Consider the following 18,557-nt stretch of genomic DNA (forward strand, 5'->3'; position numbering starts at 1 on the left):
GGGCTCACCTTGGCCTGGGCTTTATGTAGTTTGCTAAACCAGCCTTTCTGCTTCTACCTCTGTGTTCTTCCTTTCCATTTGTTTTATGCACTGCGTTTTAGATGCAGAGCTAAGTGGTTGGGTGTTTGCCCTCCTTCCTGAGGACTGACAACCAGCATGAGACACTTCAACACGTCTAGTATCAACTCAGGTCTTTTTGGCTTGTATGTGTGTGTTTAGTGCTGTTGTAATTATTTAACCAGTGTCTTACTTTCCTAGAAATTTATATTGAGAAGATTTGAGTCCCTTTTGTGTGTGTGGGGGTGGGGGTGGGGGGGGGGTGACTGAAAATTCCGAAGGTACGCCAGTATCCAGTTTCTGCTAAAAATCTAGTATATTTTGCTCTGCTTTTCTTAGGGGAAGTGAAAATAAAATCATGTGTGCAGACTTTATAACAAAACAGTTTGGAGTGGTTATATTCAACCGAATCCGCTGTCAGGATAGAAAGAAGAAGGGGCCTGTGCAATCTGAATGGAAAAGAAACTCCAAATTATGTCTGTTTCATACCAAGAGTCGAAAGGTATTCGCTTAGGTTGTCAAAAATAATTTGGGGCAAGGCGAGGGGTGGAACTGATTCTCTGCCTACAATGGAACAGAAATACCTCCACAGGCTTGTCTTTGTTGTATTTTCTTTGCAAGTATGTCATGCTTTGAAAAGATGGCAACCAAAAGTCTTCCATTTATCTTCTCTGTGAAAGGAGAACAGATAGCGGCAGTGCAGTCCTTCTCCACATTCCTTTGCCATCCTGAAATTCACCTTGTCCTGAAGGCAGCAGGCAGGATGGGATGGCACAAGAGCACAACTTTGTTTCTGTGAATACGTAGCTGGTAGTAAAGCTTGTTGTCAACAAGGATAACGCTTCATGCTGGTTGTGGTGGTATTTTTAGGGATGTAGAACTCAGGGCCGGTGCAAGGCTACTTGATGCCCCAGGCAGACTTTCAGTTTTAATGCCCACCACTCAAATTTCAGGCCTCTAATCTGCCCTCCCCCTCCCTCCCCCTGACAACGTGCTTTTAAATATTAAATTTTGTTGCTGTTCTGCGTGTTGTGTATTTATATCTCACACATACACACACACACACAAATAAAGAGCGGATTCCAAAAGTCATTTACCCAGATAAACAATTTGAAAACTGCCCACCGTTCATAACAGAGCTGTTATGTATTGATGATTCTTAGAGTTTGTGTGGCTGACAGATCTTTTGTTTTGCTTTGACTGGGGGGGGGGGGGGGGGGCAGCATGGTGCATGATGGTTGGGCCAGCCCTGATGGAAATTTGTAGTTTTATTTTTTTTAACCCGGCCACCTGATGTTCATCAAGTAACAACTGTCACGTGCCGCAAAAGGGCGGCAGAAAGCGAGCACCTCAGTTTCCTGATAACCTAGAGAACTATCCGGTTCTCCTGCCAGATCAGGGCTTCTCAGGTCAGAGCTAGGAGCAAGGTTATTACAGTTTGTTGTCCCATTTTGTCATGGAAGGGGCACAGTTTCTGTCCCTACCTTGGTATAGGGTTCTAGAGAAAATTTTAGCTGGAATGTCATTGTCAACACAACTGTACACTGCCAAGCTTTCCATTTCACTGAATGCAAGTTGATAAATTTGAGAAAAGTCCAGAAAATATACTTGGTTTGAAGCACAAATTATTATTATTGGGGTCGATATTCAAAGTGATTTAACTGGCCAGAAATGACTCCATGCCGGTTAAATCGCCTGGTCAGGGCTAACCACTAATTTTCAGCAGCAGTTTGCGCTGAGCTGCAAACTGGCTAATTTGGGGGCGTTCTGGCGGTGGAGTTGGTGCTTGGTCGGTTAAGTGCCGATATTCAACACTTAATAGGGAAAGGGAAATGGGACTTGATATACCACCTTTCTGTGGTATTTTGCAACTACATTCAAAGCAGTTTACATATATTCAGGTACTTATTTTTGTACCAGGGGCAATGGAGGATTAAGTGATTTGCCCAGAGTCACAAGGAGCTGCAGTGGGAATTGAACTCAGTTCCCCAGGATCAAAGTCCACTGCACTAACCACTAGGCTACTATAGGCCAGGTGAACCACATAAATAGGACTGCATCAAAGTCTGTCCTATATGTGATAACCCATTGCTGGTTAAGTGCTGAATATCGCACTTAACCGACTATATGTTGGCTCCGATGCCCGGACATGGCCCAGCATTGAATTTCTGGATTTAATGCTGGCGGCAGTCAGCGAAATACTGATCTTTGCCAGCAGAATATCGACCCCGTTATTATTATTAATAACTTATTTATTTAGATTTAGCTCAGACCTTTTCAGTAGTAGCTCAAGGTGAGTTCCATTCAGGCACACTATGTATTTCCCTGTTCTGAGAGGGCTTGTGATTTAGGGCCCTGTTTATTAAGGTGTGTCAGTGTTTTTAGCACACCTACACTTAGTGCGCGCACTAACCATGTAGGTGCCTATAGGGATATTATAGGTATGTACATAATTAACGCACGTACATGGCTAATGCACATTTAAAACATTTACGCGCCTATAACACTGATTAGTAATCAGGGCCCTTAATTTGTACCTGAGGCAATGGAGAGTTAAGTGATTTACTCAAGATCACCAGGACCAGCAGTGGGATTTGACCCAAGCTTTCCTGGTGCTCAGCCTAGTGCCCTTTATCCACTATCATCAGATTTTCCTTGCTGAAGGCTTTTCTATTTAAAATGGACTGTATGCGTGTTTGTAACTTGAGAATAGCTGATCCTATCTACTCTAAATGTGTCCAGAATTAACAAAATCACCCTATCTCTCGTCACACCAGAGAAATTTCCTTCCCCTTTGGATCTGCGCCAGCCTCAGGAAGAACCCTCTCCCCCTCCCAAAAAAGTTGTCGTTATAAAAAAAATGCAACTTTTAAGATGACTACTTGGGCAAGCGGGTAGTCCTGGACAGGGAGGAAAGCAAGTTTTCCTTTGACCACTTAGGGCTAGATTTATTAAAAGGCTCTATCATATTATTGTGTGCCAAAATGCATTAATGTGTAGGACCTCTTTTCCACCAATGTGGAGGAGCAGCTTAGTGGTTTGAGCACTGTGCTTGACATTCGGGGGTGCCTGGTTTAAATTCCACTACTGCACACCTTGTGATCTTGGACAAGTCACTTAACCTTTCATTTCCTTAGACACAAAACTTAGATTTTGAGCCCTCCAGGGACAGGGCAATATCTAGTATGCCTGAATGTAACTTACCTTGAGCTGCTTCTGAAAAAGGTGTGAGTAAAATCCAAATAAAAATTTTTTTTTTGCATGATTGTGCACATTAGTAATTTATAGATAATTTTGGAAACTGTAAAGTCAAAGATATTACATTTTTGCCTTTAATGGGGAATATTGGGGGGAGGTGAAAGAACACCTTTAACCTAGACGAAGAATGAATGTTTTTGGTAATAATTAATTACGTAATTAAAAGGTGACACAGTTTGGTCACAGATGCTACCATGGCTTCATTAAAATCACTGCTAGAAACTGAAATAGAAATGCAGGCCTCACTCTCCCTCTTCCATTGAGTTATCATTTGACCTAGTTTGGCCTGGCAGGTGGATCCAGTTCTGGTTTATGGTCCTTTGCATCTGTGGAGTTGTCATCCTACCTTTCCTAGAGAAAAGACATCTGCGGCCTTGGTTCGAGTGGGGCAGAACCAGACTTGGGCCCTCCTGTCAGGGTTCACCTGGGTCGCATAGCAACCCTGTCCTTTCCAGACCTGTGGAAACAGCTTCTCCATCCAGTTCAGCATGAGAACTGGTTGTAAGCTGGAAGGGTATCAGTGACAAGCAGCACGCTGTTAAAATATAAACCCAGAGTCCAATGAAAGTAACAAGCAGCATGGTGCTAATGATGTGTGCAGAAGAGAATAACCTTTTCCTGTAAGAGCTGGATGCAAAATATTTAGGTTAACATGGTAGCAACAGCATTCACATCCAGATAGCTCTGTGTTCTGTTGCAAAGCAATGACACCATATGTATACTCGGAATGTATGTGAAGTCTTGTCACGGCTGCCCATTTTTTGTTCATAATTGCAACACTGGGTATGTTTTCAACTATGCCACTAGTTAAAAAACCGCCCCACTAGAAACATTAAGTAGCAAGTACAGCCCCGCTTTAGTATTGTCAGCTTACAGTGCCGTTTACAAGTCCCGTGGAGGCAGTGCGTTTTGCTATTCAGCACAGCTCCAGAAACTCACCATTAGACTAAGCCTGTGAAAACAGAGGACGGACTGAACCTAGGGTTTGATGTTCTGCTTGGGTGCGTAACTTGAATACGAAGTATATTGCAATGACAGCTGACCCTGTAAGAGCTGTTTCAATGGTTCCCTGTCAACTCTCCTCTCCCTCCCTGTCAGTGTCCCTTCCCCCTTTCACTCAAAGCAATTCCAAAAGCAGCTGGACAGATGTGTGAATAAACCTCTGCTGCTGGCAGAAACTAAAGGGTGTTTCTAGATCATGTGAAACCCTTTAACCCCTCTCCCCCCCCCCTTTTGCAGAGTCTTGGGCTATATGTGTTGGTATCAAAAGTGCTGTTATGTCTGTTCAGCAGGGGTCGAATTCCTCTCCTTTACAGCAGGGAAGCCCTTTCCTAAACTTTGTGAAGTAAGGCATCTGAATTGGCATGATCCTCCTTAACCCAGGACAGCAGCAAAGCATAGTGTGGAACATCTCAACTGTTTAATTTCTATATCCAGCTCTGTCTGTCTGGGTGGCATGCGGTGTGTGCCAGGCAGCTTGGTGTTGTCCCATCTGAAAGAATGGGATTCATCTGCGTGAGGGAGAGAGTTATGGGGGATCATGTTTAGGGAACTTTCTTCCCATCTGTTTGGAACACTCCTATCACAGGTTTAAGACTTTGCTCCAACTGTGGTCATATCAACTAGTGTATGGCTGATTTTACTTTTTCTGTCTAGGCTTGTGACAGTACTTTTTATTTATTTAGGTTTTGCTCACACCTTTTTCAGTGATGGTTAAAGGTGAGTTATATTCAGGTACACTGGGTATTTCTCTGTCTCTGGAGGGCTCACAATCTAATTCTGTACTGGAGGCAATGGGGAGGTTGGGTAACTTGCCCAAGATCACAAGGGGCAGCGGTGGGATTTGAACTGGCCAGCTGTGGATGTCAAGATTGGTGCTCTAACCACTAGGCTAATGCCTTCCCCCTCCCCTCCTTTGTTCCCCTTACTTACCGCTTTTCGTTTTGCCTATCTTTGTTCTTTTCCTGTCTTTTCTTTAATTGTCACTTCTTTTTCTTTCCTTATACCTTTTTATTCGGTGAGCCACTTACTAGCACCCACGGGCAATTGGCAGGATATCAAGTTTTATTAAATAATATAAAATGTTGCAGTTTGAGAATTAAAGCATCTGTAGAAAGTCATCCTACTAATGCTATTGGACTGACTGAGTTGTAATATCTAGCGGGTCGATATTCATCTGGCAACAGAGAGAATTTAGATAGCCACTGCTGACATTATTCCCAGGTATTTAATGCCAGGCCATAAGTACATAAGTATAAGTGTTGCCACACTGGGACAGACCAAAGGTCCATCAAGCCCAGCATCCTGTTTCCAACAGTGGCCAATCCAGGTCACAAATACCTGGCAAGATCCTGAAAAAGTACAATACATTTTATGCTGCTTATCCCAGAAAGAAGCAGTGGATTTTCCCCAAGTCCATTTTAATAATGGTCTATGGACTTTTCCTTTAGGAAGCCGGCCAAACCTTTTTTTAAACCCCGCTAAGCTAACTGCCTTTACCACATTCTCTGGCAATGAATTCTAGAGTTTAATTACACGTTGAGTGAAGAAAATTGTTTTCTCTGATTCATTTTAAATTGACTACTTTGTAGCTTCATTGCATGCCTTCTAGTGTGGACATCGGCATTAAATATCCAGGTTGATGTGGCTGGCTATCTCTTATGTGCTTAAGTGTGACATTCAGCACTCTACCACATAAGTGGCACCACATAAAGGGGTCCTTTTACTAAGCCTCGGTAAAAAGTGGCCTGCAGTAATGTGGACACGTGTTTTAGGCGCACACTGGGACATATTTTTTTACTGGGGAGGGGAAAAAGGGCGTTTTGAAATAGGCGTGCACTGAAATTAAAACTAGTGCGTGGTTATTCACAGCCTGAGCCCTTAGCACCACCCAGTAAAGGCTCAAGCACTACCCACACGGTAACCATGCAGCGCGTGCCAACTGCTGATTACTGCCGAGATTGCCCCAGCGGTAGTAAATAGAAAATTATTTTCGACCATGGGATTTGGCATGCTCCAAACTCAGAATTACTGCTGGGTACACACCCTAGCCTGGCGGTAGTGCCAATTTGGTGTGCTTTACCCATACATGGAAATCACATTATTTCCACACTCTGAGAGACCTATTAGAATATTAATAAAAACTAATAAGAATGTTGGGTTAAGGTTAGTATCATGTCCCTTAGTATGTCTTTGTGGGGTTGATTTTTTTTTTTTTGGACAATCTGGAGAAGGTTTGGGAGTGTGTGGCATAATGCTGTTGATCTGTGGAGTAGGTGGGTGGGGTTGGAGTAGATACTTGTATTTTGTTTTCAATGGAGCAGCTGGTATATCTGTAGTTTTCTGTGATCTGGTTCTTTTTTGTGCTTACTTCAACCTGGTTGCAGCCTGGGTTTGGGAGGGGGGGAGGTGGTGGGGGAATTTTTGATATTCTATATAACAAAAATTACTGAGCCTGGTGTATGTTGGTCATTTCAGGTCTCTCTTTAATTAAAAAAAAATGTTTTACACTTAAAAAAAAAAGTAGCAAGAAACATTAAGAAAACTGATCAGAGAATACCCAGGCAGAGTGAAGGAGTAGCCTAGTGGTTAGAGTTCCAGTCTTGACTTCCAGAGGTGGCCACTTCAAATCCCTCTGTTGCTCCTTGTGATCTTGGGCAAGTCACTTAACCCTCCATTGCCTTAGGTACAAAATTTGATTATGAGCTCTCCAGGGACAGAGAAATACCCAGTTTACCTAAATGTAACTCACCTTAAACTACTACTTAGAAAGATGTGAGCAAAATCTAATAAACATTAACTCTAACTCTTAAAAAAGAAAAAAAACCTATACATAAAATAAAAGCAAAAAGAGCCTCATATATATATATATATATGTTTTTTTATCAGCAAGAAAGAGCTTCAAATGGATAGGATCAAGGAAAATATAAGGATTGCTACCCCACATGACAAGGAAATTTCAGGAAAAAAGTCCCTCCCACTGCCAAAACCCTGGGTTTGAATGAGAGCAAGGCCAACTCCACCCACGGACCACCCACAAAATGGCCGGCCTTGAGTTTAGCAGCCAGTTCAGTGCTCTTGAATATCAGTGGATAGCCCCGCACAAGTGATGTAACCGGCCAGGAGCCGTTTAAAACCCTTTAGTGTCCAATGTTCCCGTAATAAGCCGTATGGGAACAGATTGATGGGAACGTTGGACACTAAAGGGTTAAATCGCTTAATATCGATCCCTATATATTTTTTTGTTCTGCCCTTCAGTTGTATGGACAGTGAGGACTGTTGTTTCTCATTGGAAAGGGTAACCTCCTTGAAAGATGCCACTGTAACGCCTGCCCGTCTGATCGATCAGAGTCTCGGAGTTCTGTCCTTTCTTTTCCTGGGTGCTGCTTTCATGTTGAGGAAGCGGCCGCAGGTGCACCGAAGTCTTCTTTCGGTCTGAGTAAGCGGAGGAGAGGGGCCTGGTGTTTTAGCACATGCTCTAATTAGCACAACTCCCATGTACTGTTGACCTTGCCTATTGAAACTAACCCCTTAAGGAGACAGAACACTGCAAATTAGTATGCTGTGGACATGGCATTTTTATTATTTGACATTATTAAGCAAGCTCGGCGTGTTTCTTTTTTTTGACACATTTAATCAAATGTGTGATCTTATCTTGGCAATACAACCCGCTGGGCTGCAGATAGCGGGGGTTTTGGAAATGAAATTTGTTTAGAGCCGTACTACAGACATTTATTCTGCAGGACCTTTGTTAAATAATAAATGACAGTAAAGTGAGCAGTGTAGTGAGTTTTTAGTCCCTAATGCAGGGGTGGCTGGCGTTGTGGAAAAGGTGCAGGCATAGTGAAGGGCCTACAGAAAAAGACATTCAGGGGGCTTTTTACACATACATGTGTGTTTTTATAAAGTAATCCTAAACTAGGCAGCGATTTGGCCTCCCAGTCAGGCAATCTGTTATAAAACACTTTCCACACGATTAGGTGCAGACTGAAAATAAGGGGCTTTAAGATAAGAGGAAGGCTGTGTTTACTGATGTTGCAATGTCATCATTTTCTAGGAGGGAGCTTTTGGCCCATAAGGGGAGCTGCTGTTTTGTACACTTGGGTACTTTTTCTTCTCAAAGACGTTAAAATGACATTTTGAAGCATGTCTTTGGCTGAGCTGCCTGAAGTGATTGTAAAAACTTTCCTCCAAATGTTGGGACTGCATAAAGCACACAGGCTCTGGTTACAGTGGACACTGAGCTTCTTTGAGAGCAGTAGAAATCGATACTCCCTGTGAAACCCTGCATCCCCAACCTCCAGAGGTGGAGTTTCTTTTGTAGTGTCCCATCCCATGTGATACACGTGGATTCCATATTTTGTATGAAACCTTCACAAAACCATTGGATAATGGGGTTCAGAGGTATTGCAGCAGACTGGAGAAAGGCACAGATGAGATGGACTTGCTGATCTCTTTCTGCTCTCAGTTATTCTTGCTGGGTGACCAGTGGCGTAGCTACAGGTGGGCCTGGGTGGGCTGTGGCCCACCCAATTTGGACTCAGGCCCACCCAAAATTGTGGCAGTCTTGCTGTGGAAATCCCCAAACCTCACCAGCTAAAGGTTTCCTCCTCCTCAGGCAGCCAATGCTCTTCCAAATGACAGCTGGCACCGCACACCAGCCCCTCTCCACATTTCACCCGTGTGGAAGCACTGAGCATATACGGACTCCTGGCAGTGGTGTCAGCTCAAGTTAAGTGCCTGCCAGCTGCTGTTTGGAAGAACATTGGCTGCCCGAGGAGGAGGAAATCTTCAGCTGTACAGTTTGGGGATCCCCACCAACTAAGGTATTTAATATTTTGTGTTTGAAGGTAGGGCGAGAGGCAGAATGCAGAGAACAAAGCGGAAGGGGGCCAGAAGGGGCTGAATTCTGTGCCCATCCATTTTGGGCTCAGGCCCACCCAAAATTGACTGTCTGGCTACTACGCCCCTGTGGGTGACATTAGTATTTTTTAAAACTGTTGTCAGTGCTCACATAGCTACCGTTTTTGTTCTTTTGTTGAAGGCACTGTGGTTTGCTGATCTTGATTGCTTACTGAGGACCAGCCAAAAAGTCATTAAGGGACCCTTTTACTAAGCCGAGTTAAGCTGCTAACACACACCTACTGGTGAATTCTATATATAGCGCTATTCTATAAGCCACTTGTAACATTAGGTGCGGTTTATAGAATAGTGCTTAAGCCAGGGAATCACACCTAACGTTAGGCATGGCCATTTGCACGAACTGAAACGTGGTACAAATCTTCGTGCCTAAATTAGGCATATTTTAACTAATGTGCATTAATTTTAGGAACGCCCTTGTTCCATCCATGGCCTTCCCATTTGCACACCTCCTTTGTGAACTCGTTCGTAAAACTCTGCACTTAAATTTACGCGTGTATATTCCAATTAAAATCTAATTGTTAACAAGCCAATAATTGGCACTGTTTACCTCATTAGTCAATTAAATTTGTACATGTAGCTTTTAGCACTTTTTATAGAATTAGGGGGTTAATGCAGGAAAAAAAAGTCTTACCACAAAACTTGTTAAAGCATTTCACAGTAATTTGCCTGTCAACGCGTATTAATCATGCTCTATTTATTTTTTTGAGGTGGGGTGCCATGGGTGGGGCACGGGCATAGAAGCCTTATCCAACTAACGTGTTAATATTAGCGTGCACTAACTGGATAGCGCAGACTTAACGCAGGAGCACCTAGTGCCTCCTAATTAGGAGGTCGTAAATGCTCTTGCATTAATAGTTTTGCAGGTCTTGCACGCTAATGGAAAAATTAGCACGAGACCCACAAAAAGAAAACAGCCGGTTGCGTTAGAAATGGGCTTAGTGTGTGAGAATGTTATGCTTTAAAACACTCTAAGCCTATTTCTTAACTTTTTTTAGTAAATGGGTGCCTAAGCTAGGCTACATGGAAGCCATGCATAAAAATATGCATTATTTTTTATATACAGTATGCCATATGTATTGTTGATTTCATGGTCAAACAACCTACAGATTTATTAAATCGCTGAAAAATATCTGTGCAGCATTGCGTGGGTTAATACAGCCTCATTCTTGTACCAAATATATGCAAACAGATCAGCATATTAATAGGAAACATCCTGAAAACCAGATCTGCCTGCAGCCCTTAAGGACTGGAAGCGAATTCTTCTGGGTTGATGCCATCTATTTTTTGCCCTTACATCTTCTGATTATCTAGCATGTAGGGCAGATGCAGTGTAAACCCACTGAGAGCAAAATTAATTGAAGAAAGAAACAGCAAAGTGGGTAGAGATTATGCATGGATAAAATGAAGGAATGTCTAGAAAATATTAGTTCTCAAGACTGTTAATAGCCGTTCCTCAGGCAATATACGTCATCTGAAGCTGAAAACTCTTATGTGGGTTGGAAAGAAGAATGTTAGCATCATGTATTGTATATTCCCTTCGAAAAGGGCCTTAGCTGACCCTTAAACATGTGCTTCTAAACATCTGTTAGCCCTAAAATGGAACTATTCACCAATTTTGTAGATTCTCGTTCAACTCATCTGTTTACCCACTGTTCACTGAATTTCAGTCTTACATACAGCTAACTTATGTTCTGTACTTAATGGTAAAAACGTTCTCCATCTTTGAAGCATTTGTGTAGGATACTGAGCCATTATACTCATAGTGATAAGATGCCCTCTGATTAAAAATGCAGTCATAATCATAAGACCTGGCATCATTTTTGTTAGATTACTGTAAATGTTTATCTATTAAGGCAGCATTATGAAACAGTTTCAGTATACATTTCAAGAATGGTTTCAGGGGATAGCCAGATGAATCTTGGGGGAAACTGTATTTTTGGAGGACCTTTCGGAATGTAACATATAAATCAGCTTTCCACTTCAGTATAGCTGTATACAGAAACAAGGGTATCCAGGACTTCCCAGTCCCTCACATTCACTCTATACCAGGGGTTCTCAACCCAGTCCTCAGGACACACCTAGCCAGTCAGGTTTTCAGGATGAATATGCAATGAATATGCATGATAGACTTGCATATAATGGAGGTAGTGCAGGTTTTCAGGATACCCACAATGAATATGCATAAGATAGATACAGTGGAGGTAGGGTATGCAAATCTATGTCATGCATATTCATTGTGGATATCCTGAGGACTGGGTTGAGGATAGTCCCGACTGGGTTGAGAACCCCTGTACAAGACAGAAAGCAGAATAATTTCAGTGGAAATTGTTGGTGTGTGTTCAGGCCATTTTTGTTGAAAACAAAGAAAAAATGTGGAGAAATTGTAAAATAGATGGATGAGGAATGAATGAGTTTCTTCTGTATTGATTTCCAATAAATTACCAATCTCTAGGAAACCTACTGGAAGTAGATTGACTTTTAAAATGAAGGCAAATTAATTGAAGGGTTACAGTGGAACTATTCATTTTCTTAACATTTTTAGTTTATGAAGGGAGAGAAGCTTACTGTATGTAATCAGAGAGTGTGTGTGTGTGTCTGTCCTATTAATAACTTGCCTTTTCAGTGCCATATTCAGGGATTCAGTGACTACGCATTTGTAATAGTTATCCTCCATAATTTTTTTATTTATTTTTTTGATGTTGCACTTGAGCTACATGAAAAGTTGTAGGACACGTCAAAGGGTCCACAAGGATAGTGAATGTTTTTTTGGGGGGATAGGTCCACTGGTTTCACAAATAATCAAGGGCAATTGTGCCGCACAACTTTCTGGCAGATTGATCACCTTTTCTTTCCCACATAATTCACACATTTTGGTACAAATCATGGTAGACATAAAAATTCTAAAAAGGCTATTGTTGGATCAAGGTATTCCACAAACTTAAGTTGTGCACAGTTGTTGACTGCTGCCTGATGCCTTTCGACTTGTGCATTCATTTCACACTCATTTTCAGAACATGTTAGGGCAGTTGTCTTCATTCTCTGTCATCGAGGGCCACCAGTAGGTCAGGCTTGGGGGATATATCGCTAATGAGAGAGCTTTGCATACAGTGGGGGTAGTATGTATGCAAATCTCATGCATATTAATTAGGGATATTCTGAAAACGACCTGTTGGCGGACCTCAAGGGCTGGGAGCGAATGCCGAGGTGCTAGAAGAATCATGAGGAGTGCAGCATATGATGAATCCATATATTCTTCTTGCATTTTACACCACATTGTCAGGAGTTCTCAGAGGGGCCACAAGGAGTCTGTATGGGAATTGTTCCTGCCCACAAATGCACAGTTACGAAAGAAAGTAGCCCACATTACTTCTCTAGTGTTATTCTTTTTTTCTTTCTGGCGTTGACTCTTCTCCAGAAAAAGGTGCACTATACTTCCAACTGAGAGGCGAGTGGCCTAGTGGTTAGGGTGGTGGACTTTGGTCCTGAGGAACTGAGTTCGATTCCCACTTCAGGCACAGGCAGCTCCTTGTGACTCTGGGCAAGTCACTTAATCCTCCATTGCCCCATGTAAGCTGCATTGAGCCTGCCATGAGTGGGAAAGCATGGGGTACAAATGTAACAAAACAAAAATATTCACAAACAGTGCATGTTAATTGTGTTAGTGCATGGTTAGTAAATGACTGTATATTTTAGAAAGTAGATTTGCATTAACAGGGTGCTAAAACCATGTATGCCACAGATTATGTAAATAGCAGGGTACAATGTGCCTTTATTTTGCACAGGTAATATTTTGCCACTCCTCATAGAACTTGTTGCTTAGAACAAAGTTACCTCAATAGAGAAATGGTGGCTAAAGTAAATTAAAATATTCACTAGCAGAGATATGTACAAGACAAATATTTGTGTTTGCCCTATTTTTTTTCGGGGGGGGGGGGTGTTTCTTTACTTCTTTTTAACCATTAATTTGAATAAAAATTCAACTTTATGTGTATTAAATAGTAGGATATGTGCATTAAATTGAGTTTGTGTGCACTGTGTGGTCAGTTAACTGAGTAGGAGAGGATCTTTTCCAGTTAACTAGCTAGCACTGACCAGATCCCCTCATCATATTCAGTGGCACATAACTGGATAGTGCTGCTGAATATCCTGTCTGATCGCTGTAGTACTATCCCCAAATTTCTATAAATGGCGCCTTAAGTTGTGCGAGATAATTTGGCCGCATGGCCAAATTACACGCACAACTTAATTTATTAACAAGCCAATCGGCGCCGATAATTGATACTTAACTAATTAGTGGCATTAATTGGCCTTAATTAGAATTTACATGCAGAACTTTCTAGGCGTATTCTTTAACATGGTGCATGTAAAGTCTAATGCATGTAGCCGAAAAGGGGGTGTGGAATGGGTGAGTTGTGGGTGTTTCAAAAAACTATGCGCACTATAAAGGAATGTACCTGATTTCCACCTAAGTTAGGTGTAGGGATTTAGGCCAGGTTTTAGATGGCCTAAATGGGTGTGCCTAAATTTTAGTCGCAAGAACAGCACATTGGCTTATTCTATAAACTATGCCTAACTTTAGGTGTAGTTTATAGAATCACTCTAAGAACGTGGTTTTCGGCAATGATTTTTATGGCATCATTTATAGAATTTGGGGCTTAGCACTCAAAGTTGAGAGTGCAAGTTATAGTGTTAGTTACTCGTGCAAGTTAGTTCAATAATTAGCTGGTAATTTGCATTAACAACCAGTAGTAGGCTATAATTGGTGTTAATTGGCACTAACTTGCAATTGTGTGGGTAACTTCCCTTAGCTGGTATTCTATCAATTGTGCGTGAAAAATCCATAGTTCACAACTGCAAGGAGGTGTGGTCCTGGGATGGGTTCAGGCAATCAGGGGCGTGCATAGCACTTACACATACTGGTTCTAGAATACTAACAGAGGTGTGCTTAGCACTTAGGCTTAGAGGTTATAAAATAGTAGGAGAGGCATGCCTAGCAGTTATGCTCAGAGGTTCTATAATACTAGCAGAGGTGTGCCTAGCATTTACTTGCACAGGTTCTAGATACTATCAGAGGCATGCCTAGCACTTATGAGCATGAGTTCTAGAATACTAGTAGAGGCATGCCTAGCACTTACATGCATAGGTGCTAGAATACAATCAGTTACACATCTAACTACCAGTAGTTAGGCACAAGGATTTACAGCAGCCGCTGAGTCGGCATAGTGCATATGTCAAAAATTAGGCGTGCACCTGCGGACTTATGTTAGTATTCCACAAGGGCAATTACGTGCTTAATTGCCGGTATAGAATTTGTTCTTTGCGTGGATCATTCCAGTGCCTAACTTTAGGAAACCTTTTGAAAATTACCCCCTATCTTTTTAGTGCCTCCAAGGACGGAGTCAGGGCAGAAGTAGGAGTTATTCAGGCACTGCCAGTATTCATTGGTTTTATCTGGATAATAGTTCAGTTAACTTGGGTCAGCAAAAAGGCTGCTGTTAAATTAACTGGGTGCCTATCTTGGTACTGCCTCTGAATATTGGTGATACCCAGGTAACTCTTAGCAGGAGCTGGCATTGAAATACAGTACAGTCTCGATTATCCAGTGTAAACGGGACCGGCCCGTTGTTAGATAAGTGAAAAGTCGGATAACATGGAAAATGATGATAACCCCTTAAAAATTGAACAAGCATCTATTTAAAATATTGTTTATTAACACTAATCATCAATGAAAAAAAATGAAAACAATTGTACAGTATAGGGCATGACTGTTTGTCTTGTGCAGTACAGGCAGTGTGATATTACCGGGAGAGGAGGGGGGTCTGTTGGACATGCTGGATGGTCGGATTAGTGAAGGTTGGATAATTGAGACTGTACTGTATCTGGATCTAATTCAATTGAGAGCAGCCAGCGCTTAAAGAAATGCTGTCCACTGCCTTCTGAATACTGACCAGTGGGATCAGTAATGCACCTCCCTCTTCAGTAGGTAATACTTGGAGCCTTATATTCAGTGGCGTACCAAGGGTGGGGCCGTGGGGTCGGTCCGCCCCGGGTGCACGCCGCTGGGGGGGGGGGTGCCGCGCGCCGGTCAGCTTCCTTCGTTTCCATGCTCCCTCTGCCCCGGAACAGGAAGTAACCGGGGTGGGGGGGGGGGGTGTCCTTTCGCCAGGGGGGGGGGGCGCTGCACCAGGGGGAGGGGTGCTGCACCCGGGGGGCGGGGTGCATCGGCGATCCACCCCAGGTGTCAGGCCCCCTAGGAACACCACTGCTTATATTATTCTGCTTTGCTTTTCATAGCGTGCTCCTTGTCATTCAGTCTTCTCTTGCAGTGTTTGGAGGCTAATTAGGTTCACTGTGTAGGAAATTCTGCCCTAAGCCTTTTTGTGGACGTGTGTAATTTTTCAAAAATCAGTACTTGTACTCTTTTAACCTGCTTAGGATTTTAAGTGAGAACTATACATAAAGCTAAAAGTGACATTAGACCAGGGAATGCATAGCAGCTGAAGATTGGTACTGCCGGTAGCCCAGAGTTGTTGAAATAACACACACCCTATGAGGAAAATGCCACTAATACAGGAAGGTTATGTTAGACCTTCTTATTCATCTCTGTCTTAGGTCCAAGTGGTAACACTGTCTTCCGGGCCACTTGCATGCCATTATACTGTATAGCTGGTTGATCACTTCCCAGCTAATTGGGGCTCAGCCTGGTAAAGATGTTGATGGAAGCAGGGGCGTAGCTACGTGGGGCCACGGGAGCATGGGCCCCTGTAGATTTGGCCCTGCCTCCCCCCCGCCGCCAACCCCTTCGACCCCCCTCCCGTCGCCAACCCTCCCACGCCGCTGCTGTTGGGTACCATTGCTGGTGGGGTCCCCAACCCCCGCCAGCTGAAGTCCTCTTCTTCAGTGCAGCCGCGTTGCTGATGTGCAAGGGCAGGCTTCTGTTTCTGTGAGTCTCATGTCCTGCACATATGTGCAGGACGTAAGACTCACAGAAATTCTATACCGGCAATTAAGCACGTAATTGCCATTGCGGAATACAACATAAGTCTGCAGATGCACGCCTAATTTTTGACACATGCACTATGCCGACTCAGTGGCTGCTGTAAATCCTTGTGCCTAAGTACTGGTAGTTAGATGTGTAACTGATTGTATTCTAGCAACCTGCTGAATCCTGAGGGGCATCAAGGTGCAGTAAAGGGCGAACCTTGATGAATTCCTCCCTAAGTGCTATTCTATAAAGAGTGTTCAGCCCGAAGCGCTCTTTATAGAATAGGGCTGAGCAATTTTTTCCCGATGCCTATTTTTCAGCGATATTTACTGAATTTGGCCTATAGTACCCTTTTGGTAGCTTGGAAGAGAAACAGTTCAGCTTTCCTGGCATTGAGTATAGCAGTATGAATAAATCCAAAAGACAACTTCATTGAGGAAGAGCAAGGAGAGGAGATGCTGAGAGAAGGAAACAATGGGAGAGGAACAGGGAAAGAAGAAGAGAAGCTGGGAAAAGAAACTTTGCGATTCTTTGGTTGGAACGTCTGCAATACATAACAGCAATTTGAACTACAGTACAAGAGCCGCTAGCTTGACTGTCATCATTGTGAGTAAGCGAGCTTGGAACTTGATTGTTCCTCTGCCAACAGAGGCTCAGGAGATAAATCCCAGTTATTTTGGTGGCTTATAGGGGTCAAAAACATAAACAATCTGCATTTGTCGTGCCAGGTTTATCATTGGTACTGTGGATAAAAGGGACACTAACCTAAAAAGCCTGCTTTTGCAACACTAATGCTGCTGGGCTGGATTCAGTAAATGGCACTCAAAGTTTGGGACCGGAAAAAAACGTCATTACACGCAATGCTATAAAAGGTGCATGCTCTTTATAGAATCATGCTTAGTACTGATTCCTTCACCTAACTTTAAGCACCAGACTTATGCCTTCTGAAACGTGGCGGCTGAGGGGAGATATGATAGAGGTCTATAAAATAATGAGTGGAGTTGAACGGGTAGATGTGAAGCATCTGTTCACGCTTTACAAAAATACTAGGACTAGGGGGCATGCGATGAAGCTACAATGTAGTAAATTTAAAACGAATCAGAGACAAGTTTTCTTCACTCAACGTGTAATTAAACTCTGGAATTGATTGCCAGAGAATGTGGTAAAGGCGGTTAGCTTAGCAGAGTTTAAAAAAGGTTTGGACGGCTTCCTAAAGGAAAAGCCCATAGACCGTTATTAAATGGACTTGGGGAAAATCCACTATTTCTGGGATAAGCAGTATAAAATGTTTTGTACATTTTTGGGATCTTGCTGGGTACTTGTGACCTGGATTGACCACTGTTGGAAACAGGATGCTGGGCTCGATGGACCTTTGGTCTTTCCCAGTATGGCAATACTTATGTACTTATGTACCCAAGTTAGTCACGCTGAGGCCATATTCTATAATTAGAATTTACAGGCACAACTCGCTAAGCGTATTCTGTAACGCAGTGCACCTAACTTCTAACACACGCAGGCAGAAGGGACATGGTTGGAGGTGGAGAAATGGGCATTCTGAAATTTACATGCATAGTTATAGAATATGGCCCTCTGTGCCTAAATCTACATGCTGGGTTTTATGCCATGTTTTCATTGGTGTAAATGGATGCGCTTGGTTTAGGCGCTGGGATATCGACTAAGCATATTCTATGTACCGTGCCTAAATTTAGGTACTACTTATAGAATACACTTAGAAATGTTTTCTGTGTGGATTTTTTAGGTGCCATATATAGAATCTGGCCCCACGTGCAATATAGACTAGTGCAGAGCCATTTGCTTGCGCAAATTTTAATGAGTGCCAAGTAACATCAATAATTGGTTGTTAGCACCCAATTATCGTATTAACTAGCTTTTTAATTAAATTGTGCACGTATCTTTTGGGTGCCATATTTAAAATCTGGGGGTTTAAGTCCAGCAAAGATGCTTAATTTGCATGTGTTATGTTGGGAGATGGGAAGGAATTTGTGCCTTCTGCAAAGTGAAGAATAAAGGTGAATGAATGTATTGATGCGTTAGTTAGAAAAATAGTCCTTTGCTGTATTGGGTGTTGAAAGATGGTACTTGCACACCTGTATCTATCTTTCAACACACTTGTCAGTGGGTTGCATAAATGTGATGAAAATGGCTATAATGGCCAGGTTATAATAGGACTTCTGTTTTCATGCACAGTGCAATTATAAAGGTATACATAACAAAAAACTATTAGATTAAAAAAAAATCAAATTCAAAATTTTATGTTGGTCTTTTTTTATTACTATTATGACTTGGAAAAGAACTAACCCTAAGGGCGCTCAAG

This window comes from Microcaecilia unicolor, chromosome 2, assembly GCF_901765095.1.
Source record: "Microcaecilia unicolor chromosome 2, aMicUni1.1, whole genome shotgun sequence".
Taxonomy (NCBI): domain Eukaryota; kingdom Metazoa; phylum Chordata; class Amphibia; order Gymnophiona; family Siphonopidae; genus Microcaecilia; species Microcaecilia unicolor.